Source organism: Suncus etruscus, chromosome 2 (genome assembly GCF_024139225.1).
Source record: "Suncus etruscus isolate mSunEtr1 chromosome 2, mSunEtr1.pri.cur, whole genome shotgun sequence".
NCBI lineage: Eukaryota > Metazoa > Chordata > Mammalia > Eulipotyphla > Soricidae > Suncus > Suncus etruscus.
The window spans coordinates 57,472,261-57,485,204 of NC_064849.1; positions in this window are offsets into that span (position 1 = coordinate 57,472,261).

Here is a 12,944-nt window from a genome sequence, read left to right on the forward strand (position 1 = left end):
AACCCCCTTTTTTTAAAATTTTTTATTTTTAATTAATGAGAACAAAGATGCAAAGAAAGAGGACAAGGTAAAGTTACAGTGGAAGGACAATCACCCATAACATAATTCTCAGAAGTCCCCTTGCTGATATCTTAACTTTTAAATTTCAGCCAAAGAATATTAAGATAAATAAGACAGAATCCATGTACAATTACTTTGTCCCTCAAGTCCCCAGATTGTAACACATTATAATATTTCTTAACAGCACACAAGGCAATCTAAAGCCATAAAACTTACGTAACTCCTTAAACATTACAGGCGTAGTATTTTTTTACATTTCCATGTACATGCATATTAGCTTAAGTTAATCTCAAATTTTAAGTGGGTTCTTTTTAAGGATTAGAGTCAAAGGAGCACAGTAAAAATGGTGTTAGAGTGGCAATTGTTGTTTGCATAGGCCCACCAAAATATGAGGGACATGAAAGGAATAACCTTGGCCTAAATACAAAGAGACCCTACCCCTGAAGTTTCCTGGCACAAGACCAACTCTAGGCTCCAGGCAAGCTAGATCGTCCAATCCAAGACATTGTCTGTAGTGCCAACACACTTTTATTTTTCACACAGTCTCTGTTATTGGTATCATGTTTCTGTATTAAAGATCCTGGAATCTGCATATCCTACATTGAAGTCAGGATGTGGAGCGTCCTCTCCTTTCACCTCACAATCAAAGGTCAATGCAGGGAGCCCTGTCCTGTAAGCAGGTCATTGTTGTTGTTAAGTCTTCTCAGCGTTAAGGGAAGTCTCTTTTGAGCAGGTCGATGTCTGAGCAGTGTAGGGTCTTCCGTGGTAGAGGATTGCTTCCCGGTGATGTTATAGACAAGCCTGGATGTTTCGTGGATGGCTTCCCTGGTTCAGGAATAACCCCTTTTTTAAGAAGTTGCTGGCCTGGTTTGTTTTTGTTTTTATTTTTCCATAGATGATAGTTTTGGTTTTGGTTTATTCTTTTTGTACTTTTGTTGTTACTCCCTTGTTGTTGTTGTTGTTGTTGTTGTTGTTGTTGTTTTATGGGTCACATCTAGTGGTGCTCAGGGGTCACTCCTGGCTTTATGCTCAGAAATCGTTCCTGGCAGGCTTGGAGGACCATATGGGATGCCAGTATTCGAACCACGGTCCTTCTGCATGCAAGCAAATGCCCAAATGCCCTATCTCCATGCTATCTCTCCGGCCCTGTTTTTTTTTGTTACCTTTTTCTTCTTTTTTCCCTTTCTTCTTCTAAATGGATATTTATAACACCCAGACGGACTCCTCCTAGTTTTTCTCTTTTTTGTTTGCCTTTCCCCCCACCGATGATACCAAGACCAGACAGTCATATGTTCATTTGGTGGAGATAGAAAATTATCAGACTTGGGCCCAGAGAGATAGCACAGCAGCGTTTGCCTTGCAAGCAGCCGATCCAGGACCTAAGGTGGTTGGTTCGAATCCCGGTGTCCCATACGGTCTCCCTCTCCCAGGAGCTATTTCTGAGCAGACAGCCAGGAGTCACCCCTGAGCACCACCGGGTGTGGCCCAAAAACCGGAAAAAAAAAAAAGAAAAGAAAAGAAAATTATCAGACTTGAATACCAAATCCAAAGTAAACAACAACAGAATAGATACCCAATCTACAATAAGCTGTACAAGTGGGGAATAGTACCAGCAGGAGGGAGATGTGGGATGCATGCTGGGAATAGGGATGGAGGGAGGACAACACTGGTGGTGGGAGGTGGTGGGAATGCCCCTCATTCATTGTTACTATATGCCTTAAATATTACTGTGAAAGATTGGTAATTCACTTTTACCACAATAAAAATTAAAAACAATAAAAAAAATAAAGATGAGAAAAAAATCCTGTTTTCTCAGGCAGACTGAAAAATCTACAACTGCCTTTAGAAGTTGCAACAATAGGGGCCGGGCGGTGGCGCTGGAGGTAAGGTGCCTGCCTTGCCTGCGCTAGCCTAGGACGGACCGCAGTTCGATCCCCTGGCGTCCCATATGGTCCCCCAAGAAGCCAGGAGCAACTTCTGAGCGCATAGCCAGGAGTAACCCCTGAGCGTCACAGGGTGTGGCCCAAAAACCAAAAAAAAAAAAAAAAAAAAAAAAGAAGTTGCAACAATTAGGGCCCGGAGAGACAGCACAGTGGCGTTTGCCTTGCAAGCAGCTGATCCAGGACCAAAGGTGGTTGGTTCGAATCCTGGTGTCCCATATGGTCCCCGTGCCTGCCAGGAGCTATTTCTGAGCAGACAGCCAGGAGTCACCCCTGAGCACCGCCAGGTGTGGCCCAAAAACAAAAACAAACAAACAAACAAACAAAAAGAAGTTGCAACAATTAGTTAATACAAAGATAAATTCTCCAGTTTAGCAGAAATTACTGCTTAGAAAAGTCTACAGGCTAATTATTAAATTATTTCTATTTTATACACAAGCATGAAAAAATAAATTTTAAAAATAATTTTTGTAAAGATAGCTCAAAGTACTAGTCACATGCTTTGTATGCTGAGAACCATTACCATTCTTTCCCAGTTCGATTCTCTGAGCACTACCAAAGAGCAACCACTGAACACCAAACCAGGAGTAGCCTGTACCACTAGGTAAGACCCAAGCTCCATCCTTCCCCCCAAAATAGATTCTTCTTAGTTTAGAAGTATGGTTCAATGGTAGAGACACAGCTTGCACAGTTTGGGGCTTTCTCCTGGCTCTCAACTCGGGTATCACTCCCGACAGGACTTGAGGGCCATATGAGATGCTGGGGATTGAATCCAGGTCAGCTGCATGAAAGGTAAGCATCCTACCCTTTGTGCTATCTCTACAGACCTATTTTTTTAAATCTTACTTTATTTGCATCGAAAAGTTTGGGTCACACTGAGTGCTCAGGAGTTACTTCTAGTGGTATTTGGCAATGCTGTGATACCAGGCCTGAATTGTGTGTAAGGCAAGTGCTGTAACCCCTGTACTATCTTGTCACCTCCCCAGGGTAAAATGCTAATATTACCTATTGGTCAGACCAGCCTACTTCTGGGAGGGGGAGGGGTCTATGGAAGATAACAAAGGGGTTGCCTCAGGATTGGAAAGGAAATTCAGTGGGAAATTCAGCAAGGGAAGCCCCAGCAGGAGGCTGGAGAGATGTAAGAAACAGGTTTAAATTCAGGGCGGCTTATGGAGCTTGCTTAAAAGGTTTAAGCTTAGAAGCCACATGTGATGGCTAGGGCCTTGAATAAAGCTGATGTCTCCTGAACCTGATTGCCTGTGGATCATTTCCTCGCCGCTACACTGAACCCTGAGAACCCCCAGCTGGAAGGAGATGCAGGTGCCTGGCCCGGGCTGGCAGAGAAAGGCCTCACCATCCATCTCACCACCATCTACAACCATTCAGGACTCAATAATTAATATGTATTTCTACACTATCTCTCCAACACCATATTTTCAAAAAATATATTCAAAACTTCAATTTTAAATACATTCAAACTCAATTTGCTGACAAGCAACCTATTTTCCTCTACTGCCTTGATACCACAATTTTTCCCCATGCCCCAGCTTGCCTGTCTTCCTCTCACTAGGAGACAGATCCATCACAGAATTTCAAATTATGGCCAAAGGCACTCCAGCTAACAAACTGTCCTTCACTGGATGAAGCAGATGCCAAGAAGCTACAAACAGGAGAAGAAATGAGAGGAGCGGAGAAAGGTAGATTAAAATGCCCCTAAAGGGCCAGGGGTTATAGCACAGTGTGTAGCACGCTGGCCTTGCACACAGCTGAGCTGGATTTAATTTCCAGCATCCCATATGGTCTCCTAGGAACCAGAAGTAATTCTTGAGTGTAGAGCCAGCAGCAAACTCTGAGCACCAACAGATATGGCCACAAAACAAACAAAAGAACCTCCGATAGGAGAGGCCAGGGGTGTTAGTTCTCTTTCTAAAAGCACCAATGAGGAACCCCAGCTACAGGCTCAGATGGGGATCCGACTTCTGAGACGGGGCCAAGTCCCTGCCTGCTTGCAGCTCATGAGAACTTCTTTTCAGGTGGCAACTGTAATGCCAAAGCCAAGCAGTTTGTGTCTGATGGGAGGGATGACCAGGGCAGCCAACAGTTTCTGCAGATAGGTTGGGGGAAGTCACAAAGTAGTCTTATCTATCTGAAAAGGAAAGAACCTATGAGTGGAAATGGCCTGTCAGATTTCTTCAGAAACACCTTCCTGGTGGACGGGTGATGTTGCACAGGGTTCTCAGAAAGGTCTCTGTACTCAGAGCCAAGAAACACACGAACTTCAGCACTCAGCACTCTCACTAGGCTCAACCAGCATTGAGTATGTCCTCTTCTTGCACAGAAATCGATATTTATGCCACCAAGAAGTAGTACTCAATGAATCCTGAAATAGTAGATTTAGCATAATAGTTATTATTTTGGATTTTTGGGGTCACAACTGGGTGGTGCTCTGCAGTTACTACTAGCCCTTCATTCAGGAATTACTTCTGGTGCTTCTTAGGAGACTATATGGGATGCTGGGAATTGAAACCAAGTTGTCTCACCAGCTGTACTATCATTTCAGCCCTGCATAATAATTTATTCTTTACCATTTGTATCATTAAAATTACTGTTGGGGGCTGGATCAATAGCACAGCGATAGGGCATTTGTCTTGTACAAGGCTGACGTCCCAGGATGGACCCTGGTTCAATTCCTGGCATCCCATATGGTCTTCTGAGCCTGCCAGGGGCGATTTCTGAGCACAAAGTCAGGAGTAATCCCTGAGCATCGCCAGCTGTGGTCCAAAAACCAATCAATTAATAAATTATAACTGCTTAAAAAAAAAGAAGTAACCTCTGAACACTGATGCGTGTGCCCTCCCAAAATAAATATAATAAAATAAAATTACTATTGGGAGCCGGAGCTTGATAGCTCAGTGGTAGGGCACTTGCCTTGCACGAGGACAACCCAGGACAGACCTGGGTTCAATCCCCAGCATCCCATATGCCCCTCCCCAGGCATGCCAGGAGGCATTTCTGAGCACAAAACCAGGAGTAACCCCTGAGTGCCACCGGGTGTGGCCCAAGAAAACAATCAATCAATCAATCAATAAAATTACTATTGACCAGGGGCTGGAGAGATAGCATAAAGGTAAGGTGTTTGCCTTGCATGCAGAAGGACAGTGGTTCGAATCCCAGCATCCCATATGGTCCCCCAAATCTGCCTGAAGCAATTTCTGAGCATAGAGCCAGGAGTAACCCCAGAGTGCAGCTGGGTGTGACCCAAAAAACAAAAAAACTAAACAAAACAAAAAAACTTAGTATTGACCAAGGAAGGAGAGATAGGATAGCATGTAAGGTGCTTGCTTTGGACACAGCCAATCTGGATTCAATCTCCAATATCCTATATGATTCCCTGAGTGCAATGCCAGGAATAACACTTGAGAAGTGTGGCCACGCCCCTCCAAAAAAAAAAGAAAAAAGACTATCAGCCACTGTTGTCTCTCAGTGGTAGAGCACAGGTCCTCATTAATCTGAGGCTACTGAACAAGAAGTATTAGTACATTAAATCCTTGCTTCTGATTGGAGGAAATGGGTATAATCTTTGGTCTACATGCATCCTTAGCACCATAATAACCCATTAGGGCCCCTGACCTCACCATATACATACTGTGTGGTGTTTAGGTGTTTTCAAAGCTCTGTTCCCACAGGATTACCAAGTGAGTTCTGCCTTTCTGTTTCTTTTTTTTTTTTTTTTTTTTTTTTTTTTTTTTTTTTTTTTTTTTTTTGGTTTTTGGGCCACACCCGGCGGTGCTCAGGGCTTACTCCTGGCTGTCTGCTCAGAAATAGCTCCTGGCAGGCACGGGGGACCATATGGGACACCGGGATTCGAACCAACCACCTTTGGTCCTGGATCGGCTGCTTGCAAGGCAAACGCCGCTGAGCTATCTCTCCGGGCCCGCCTTTCTGTTTCTTAAAGAAAGAAAATAGGTCCAAGGGGACTCTCTTAATAATACTCAGTCTCCCTTTGCTGCAATCCCTAAGAGAGAATCAAGTGGGACTATGAGACCGATGCTTCTGTCTGGTAGAGCCCTTTCTTTCTGGGGCTGGTGGTGGAAGCCAGGGCATCGTGGAAACAAAGCACACTGTCCAGCACCAAGCTCTGTTCCTTGCTGCGTCCTCTTAGATAAATTTCATTTCTTTTTTTTTTTTTTTTTTTTGGGCCACACCCAGCGGTTACTCCTGGCTGTCTGCTCAGAAATAGTTCCTGGCAGGCACGGGGGACCATATGGGACACCGGGATTCGAACCAACCACCTTTGGTCCTGGATCGGCTGCTTGCAAGGCAAACGCCGCTGTGCTATCTCTCCGGGCCCGATAAATTTCATTTCTAAGGCATCAAGTTCTTCTATTGCTCTCTTGGGATGTTTTTATCACTGGTTATTTATATAATGGTAATGATATTTTTTTTTTTTGGTTTTTGGGCCACACCCGTTTGACGCTCAGGGGTTACTCCTGGCTATGCACTCAGAAATCACCCCTGGCTTGGGGGACCATATGGGACACCGGGGGATCGAACCGCGGTCCATCCGCTTGCAAGGCAGACACCTAACCTGTAGCGCCACCTTCCCGGCCCCAATGGTAATGATATTTGCATTAGGATGTGCTCGTTGGTCTTGAGGAACCTTGTTGATATAACATAAGAGTTATCATCGCTGAGAAAGAGACAGACTCAAGCTTCGTCTCCCACCACCAAGGGACAAATACTGAGTCCCAGCAGAGATCATGTCCACAGAGAGGAGAACTGGGCACACTTACAGCTCATTGAAGGGGAAAAACCATCGAAATTACCACACCACTTTGAGGTGCCAGCAAGCCACAGGGCTTTGTGCTTGAAGGGAAAGAATACAGAACCACTGGTTAGCCAACTGCTGATCGGCTCAGCTTTGGAGAATCTAAATTCCAGTTGGATTGTTGTCGTTTGTTTTGCAGCACTGAGACTTGACCCAAGTAAGGCAAGTGTTCTTTTTTGTTTTTGTTTTTGGGCCACACCCGGCGGTGCTCAGGGGTTACTCTGGCTATCTGCTCAGGAATAGCTCCTGGCAGGCACGGGGGACCATATGGGACGCAGGGATTTGAACCAACCACCTTTGGTCCTGGGACGGCTGCTTGCAAGGCAAACGCCACTGTGCTATCTCTCTGGCCCCCAAGGCAAGTGTTCTACCAGGTCCTGGGTTCTAGTTTTTTGTTTTCAGTTTTTGATATTTGGGGCCACTCCAGGCTGTGCTCAGAGGTGGAAGTCACTCTGCTCTAGGGACCAGAAAATGCTTCTCATTAAGTGTTCACTCCTGTTTGTACTTCCCCACTACACCCAAATCTGGCTTTTTTGGTTGTTTTATTTCTTTTTTTTGTTTTTGTTTGTTTGTTTAGCTGGTCACACCTGGGTGTGTGCTTACTCCTGGCACGGCACTCAGGGGTCACTCCTGATAAGGCTGGAATTCTGGCATGGAACTGATCTCAGCTGTGTGCAAGCCAAATGCTTTACCCCACTACTATTTCTCCTGCTTCTGGATCTTGCTTTTGAATAAATTGTTAAATTAAGCAACAGGAAAAGCTATTAATCTTCCTTTGGAGCCTCTCTTTGCTCCCTTTTTTTAATTTAAGTCAGGATATCCTGTTCTTCAAAGTCGCACTGGGGCCTGACTCTTATCTATCTACTCAGGGAAGTTCCCCCAAAACATTTATCTCTCAAATCTCTTGACTAGTTGCACAGGTTCACAATATTCCCCAATTTAGGGGCTGGTGCGATAGCACAGTGGTAGGGTGTTTGCCTTGCATGTAGGATGGACCTGTTTTGGATCCCCAGCATCCCATATGGTCCCCCAAACCAGGAGCAATTTCTGAGCACATAGCCAGGAGTAATCAATGGGTGTGGCCTCCCCCCAAAATTTCCCCAATTTATTCAATTTTAAATTGGTAATTTTGAGCTTTATTTTTTCTGTCCCAAACAACAAATATAGCATATATGGTGTTTACTTTGCACATGGCCAACCCAGGTTTTGTCCCTGGCATCCCATACTGACCCCTCCCCAAATCTTCCAGGAATAACCTCTGAGTGCTACTGGGTGTGGACCCCCCCCCAAAAAAAAAAGACTTTTTTCTGGCTTCAATAAGCCTCTTTTGTTTTGTTTTGTTTTGTTTTTGTTTTTGGGCCGAACCAGTGATGCTCAGGGTTACTCCTAACTATGCACTCAGAAATCACTCCTGGCTTGGGGGACCATATAGGACGCTGGAGGATCAAACTGCGGTCTGTCCTAGGTTAGCATATGCAAGGCAAATGCCCTATCGACTATGCTATCGCTCGAGCCCCTCAATAAATGTTTTTAAATTGAAACCACTGTTATTTACAAAGTCCTTTATAGTTGGGTTTCAAACATACAATGAATCAGGGCCAGTCCCACCACCAGTGTCCAACTTCCTCTACCAATGTTCCCTAAGTGCATCCCATACCATAGCCCTTGCCTCCCAGCTTGCCAGTATAACAGGCCCATTTTAAGTTTAGATTGTTAAAGTTTTGGTCTCTTGATTCCATGTTGTTGCCTTTGGCTTGGATATTTATTTCTGTCCTTTTTGTTCTGAGGGGACACACCCAGCAGTACTCAACAATTACTCCTGGCTCTGCCCTCAGAAATCATTCTTGGCAGGCTTGGAGGACCATATGGGATGCCAGCAATTGAACCTAGGTCAGCAGTGTGCAAGGCAAATACCCTACCTGCTGTGCTATTGTTCCAGCCCACCCTTTTTTTTAACACTACCAATGCACCTGAGACCACTTGACCCATAGCCCCCATCCTTTCTATTTGTGTTTCTCCTCTTCCACTCAGTTTCTTCCTTTGCCTCACTATACTTTGGGTAAGAACAAAAAATAACTTTTTCACCATCTTTGATATAAACAGTATTTAGAAAAAATTAAATGTAACAGCAAACAGACAAAAAATGACTTGTCAGGGGTCAGAGCGATAGAAAGCGCAGCAGTAGGGCGTTTCCCTTGCATGCGGCTGACCCAGGATGAAACTCGGTTCTATCTATCCCCTGGTTTCCCATACGGTCCCCCAAGGCAGGAGCGATTTCTGAGTGCATAATCAGGAGTAACCCCTGAATGTCACCTGGCGTGGTGACAAAAAAAAATAAACAACAAACAAAAAAAGAGAAACTAGACAAAATAATCAGTAAGTCTGAAAAAAATAAACCCATCATTTTCTTTCTAAAGTCTATTCATGTTTCTTAGTTCATAAATGGGCTTATTTGAAACATTTGGCCAGCATTTCATGGTTCTCCAGCTTGCTCATTCTTGTTTCTTTTGTCCATCACCTTACCTTTATCTGTCTTCATCCCTCTTCTTCATTCCATCCCTGTATTTTGTGAAAGAATATGCCTTTGTGCTCAGTGAGGCAGCTTCAAAACATTAAAGTTGATGGGGAAAAATAATTTCCTTGTTAAAAAAGAGCAGACCTTGGGTCCAGACTGCCTAGGGTTATTCCCAATGTGCTGTCAGGCAAATTACTTAACCTCTTGTGCCAACTTTCTCTCCCTGCAAACTGTGCTCGGATAATTTCTTGGGAATGTGAAATGGGTTTAATTAAATCTAATTTGAGGGGGACAGAGAGATAGCACAGAAGTAAAATGCTTGCCTTTCTCATTGATAACCCTGGTTCAATCCCAACCAGGCGTATAATAGGATTATTTAGAAATAAATAAGATAGGGCCCGGAGAGATAGCACAGCGGAGTTTGCCTTGCAAGCAGCCGATCCAGGACCAAAGGTGGTTGGTTCGAATCCCGGTGTCCCATATGGTCCCCCGTGCCTGCCAGGAGCTATTTCTGAGCAGACAGCCAGGAGTAACCCCTGAGCACCGCCGGGTGTGGCCCAAAAAAAAAAAAAAAAAAGAAAGAAATAAGATAATGTATTGGGGAGGTTGGGGAGATAGTTCTATGGGTAGGGCACTTACCTTGTACACAGCTGACCAACCTTCTTCAATCCTCAGCACCACATTTGGGCCCCCCAAGCCCACCAAGAGTAACCCCTGAGCCCCACATTGTGTGCCCCCACATCCTCCCTTGCATATTCCCAGAATATAACAACCAAAAAATGAAATATATCCTTTTTGTTTGATGTTATAGAAATATGCATAATTCATCAAGACAGTACTTTATAGATGGCTAGCTCAAAAGGTTACAAAAACAAACACACAGCATAGAATGTCAATAAATCTACACGCCGTATTTTCAACTTCGGTAAACGAGTCCAAAGCAGGGTAGCCACAAAGGATTAATACACAAATTCAGGCATAATTGTGAACATCATGGAGTCAGTGACTTCTTTTTTTTGGTTTTTGGGCCACACCCGGTAACGCTCAGGGGTTACTCCTGGCTATGCGCTCAGAAGTCGCTCCTGGCTTGGGGGACCATATGGGACGCCGGGGGATCGAACCGCGGTCCGTCTCCTAGGCTAGCGCAGGTAAGGCAGGCACCTTACCTCCAGCGCCACCGCCCGGCCCCGAGTCAGTAACTTCTGATGCCTCTTGTCTCCAAGCTTTGAAACTGGCAATTCAATTGACTGGCTCAAATTCAACCAGGATGGGGAGGGTTGAGAGACAAAAGTACCTATCAAGGTGATATAGTCCAGATGGACTTTTATTTATTTATTTTTGTTTTGTTTTGTTTTTGGGCCACACACGGTGATGCTCAGGGGTACTCTTGGCTATGCGCTCAGAAATCGCTCCTGGCTTGGGGGACCATATGGGACGCTGGAGGATCAAACCCCAGTCCTTCCTAGGTTAGCAAATTCAAGGCAAGCAAGTGCTCTACCGCTTGCACCACTGCTCTGGCCCTGGACTTTTTTTTTTTTTTTTTAGGCCACACCCGGCGGTGCTCAGGGGTTACTCCTGGCTGTCTGCTCAGAAATAGCTCCTGACAGGCACGGGTGACCATATGGGACACCGGGATTTGAACCAACCACCTTTGGTCCTGGATCGGCTGCTTGCAAGGCAAACGCCGCTGTACTATCTCTTCGGGCCCTGGACTTTTATTTTTTGGAATTAATATCTTTATTTAGGCACCATAATTACAAACATGTTTGTAGTTGGGTTTCAGTTAAAAAAGAAGTACCCCATTACCAGTGCAATGTTTCCACCACCAATGCCCCCATATCCCTTCTCCCCCACTCCCTACCTGTATTCAAGACAGACATTTTACTTCTCTAATTAACTTTGTTAGTATAGTTATTTCTCTAACTGCACTCACCACTCTTTGTGGTAAGTTTCATATCATAGGTCGGTCCTTCCAGCCCTCATCTCTATGGTCTCTATTACAATAATGTCGTTTATTTTTCTTAAAACCCATAGATGAGTGAGACTATTCTGTGTCTGTCTCTCTTCCTCTCCCTTATTTCACTCAGCATAATAGTTTCTATGTCTATTCATTAATAGGAAAATTTCATGACTTTACTTTTCCTGACAGTTGCATAATAGTCCATTTTGTAGATGTACAATAATTTCTTGAGCCACTTATTTGTTGTCAGACCAGGTGGACTTTTAAAAGTCAAAGAGATGAGAGGAAAAAAAAGAAAGATGAGAAAAAAGGAAAGAGGAAGTTGGGAAATGCCTTTGTTTAGGGTGAAAGCAGGGTGTAATTTAACAGTAGAAGATTCCTTCCAAGTACAACATGGAGTTGTGCAGAGGTAGTACAGGGGTTAAAGCTATTGCTTAGTATAGGCTGATGTCAGCTTGATCCCCAGCAGCAAGTATGGCCCCTGGAGCAATGCCAGAGGCCTCTTCTGAGCATGGATCTAGGAATTGCCCTGGAGCATATTTGGCTACAAACCTCCCCCAAGGGAAAACAACAACAAAGTACAACACAAAATCAGTGAGAGCTCAACTCTGGAGCACTTGCTTTGCATAGAGGTGACCATGATTAATCCCTGACATCACATTGGCCCCTGAGCAACAATAGTAATGACCCCTAAGCACAGAGTCCAGAGTAGCCTTTGAACAAATCTAGGATAGCTGGAAAACGAAACAAAACCAATGGGGAGAAGAGGGTGCTAAAACAGTGGTAGGGTGTTTGCCTTGCACATGGCCTACCTGGGTTGGAACCCCAGCATCCCATATAGTCCCCCAAGCCTGCCAGGAGTGATTCCTGAGCACAGAGCCAGGAGTAACCTCTGAGCACCATTTGATGTGACCCCAAAACAAAAACAAACAAAAAAGAGGGTGCTGAAAGGTGGCACAGTGTTATGCATGAAAGCCTATCTGTAGCAGTACTGTAAACCACAATGCCAAAAACTTAATAAAAAATATTTCCTTTCCAGGGGCCAGAGCAATATAATAACAGGAAGGGTGCTAGCCTTGCATGTGGGTTCGATTCCTAGCACCTAATATGGTTTCTCAAACATCACCAGGAGTAGTAACCCTTCAGCATCACAGAATGTGGCCCAAAAACAACAAAAAAGTGAAAATGTTCCAGGAGCCTGAGCAATATAGTACATAGGGCACTTGTCTAATAGCAACCTATATGGTTCCCAAAGCCTGCCAGGAGTGATCCTGAGGACAGAGCCATAAGTAAGGTCTAAGTACCTCCGAGAACGGAACATTGGTGAAGGGAAATGGACACTGGTCATTGGTGAATGGATTGGTTTGAAATATTACATGACTGAAACACAATCAATCATGGATAACTATAATTTACAGTGTCTAAAAAATTTTAAATACTAAATCAGAAGAATAACAGAGAACTGGGAGATAGTTCAAAAGGCTAAGGACAAGTTTGCCTGCAAAGTTCCTAAGGTAATCCCCTGATAAAATTGTTTGCTAATATTCAGATAAACAAGAACACATTGTTACTGCTCAGAGCAGGTACTTCAATATATGCCAGTGGGCCAGAGCTTATTTTTGAGCTAAAGGCAGTTGGGAC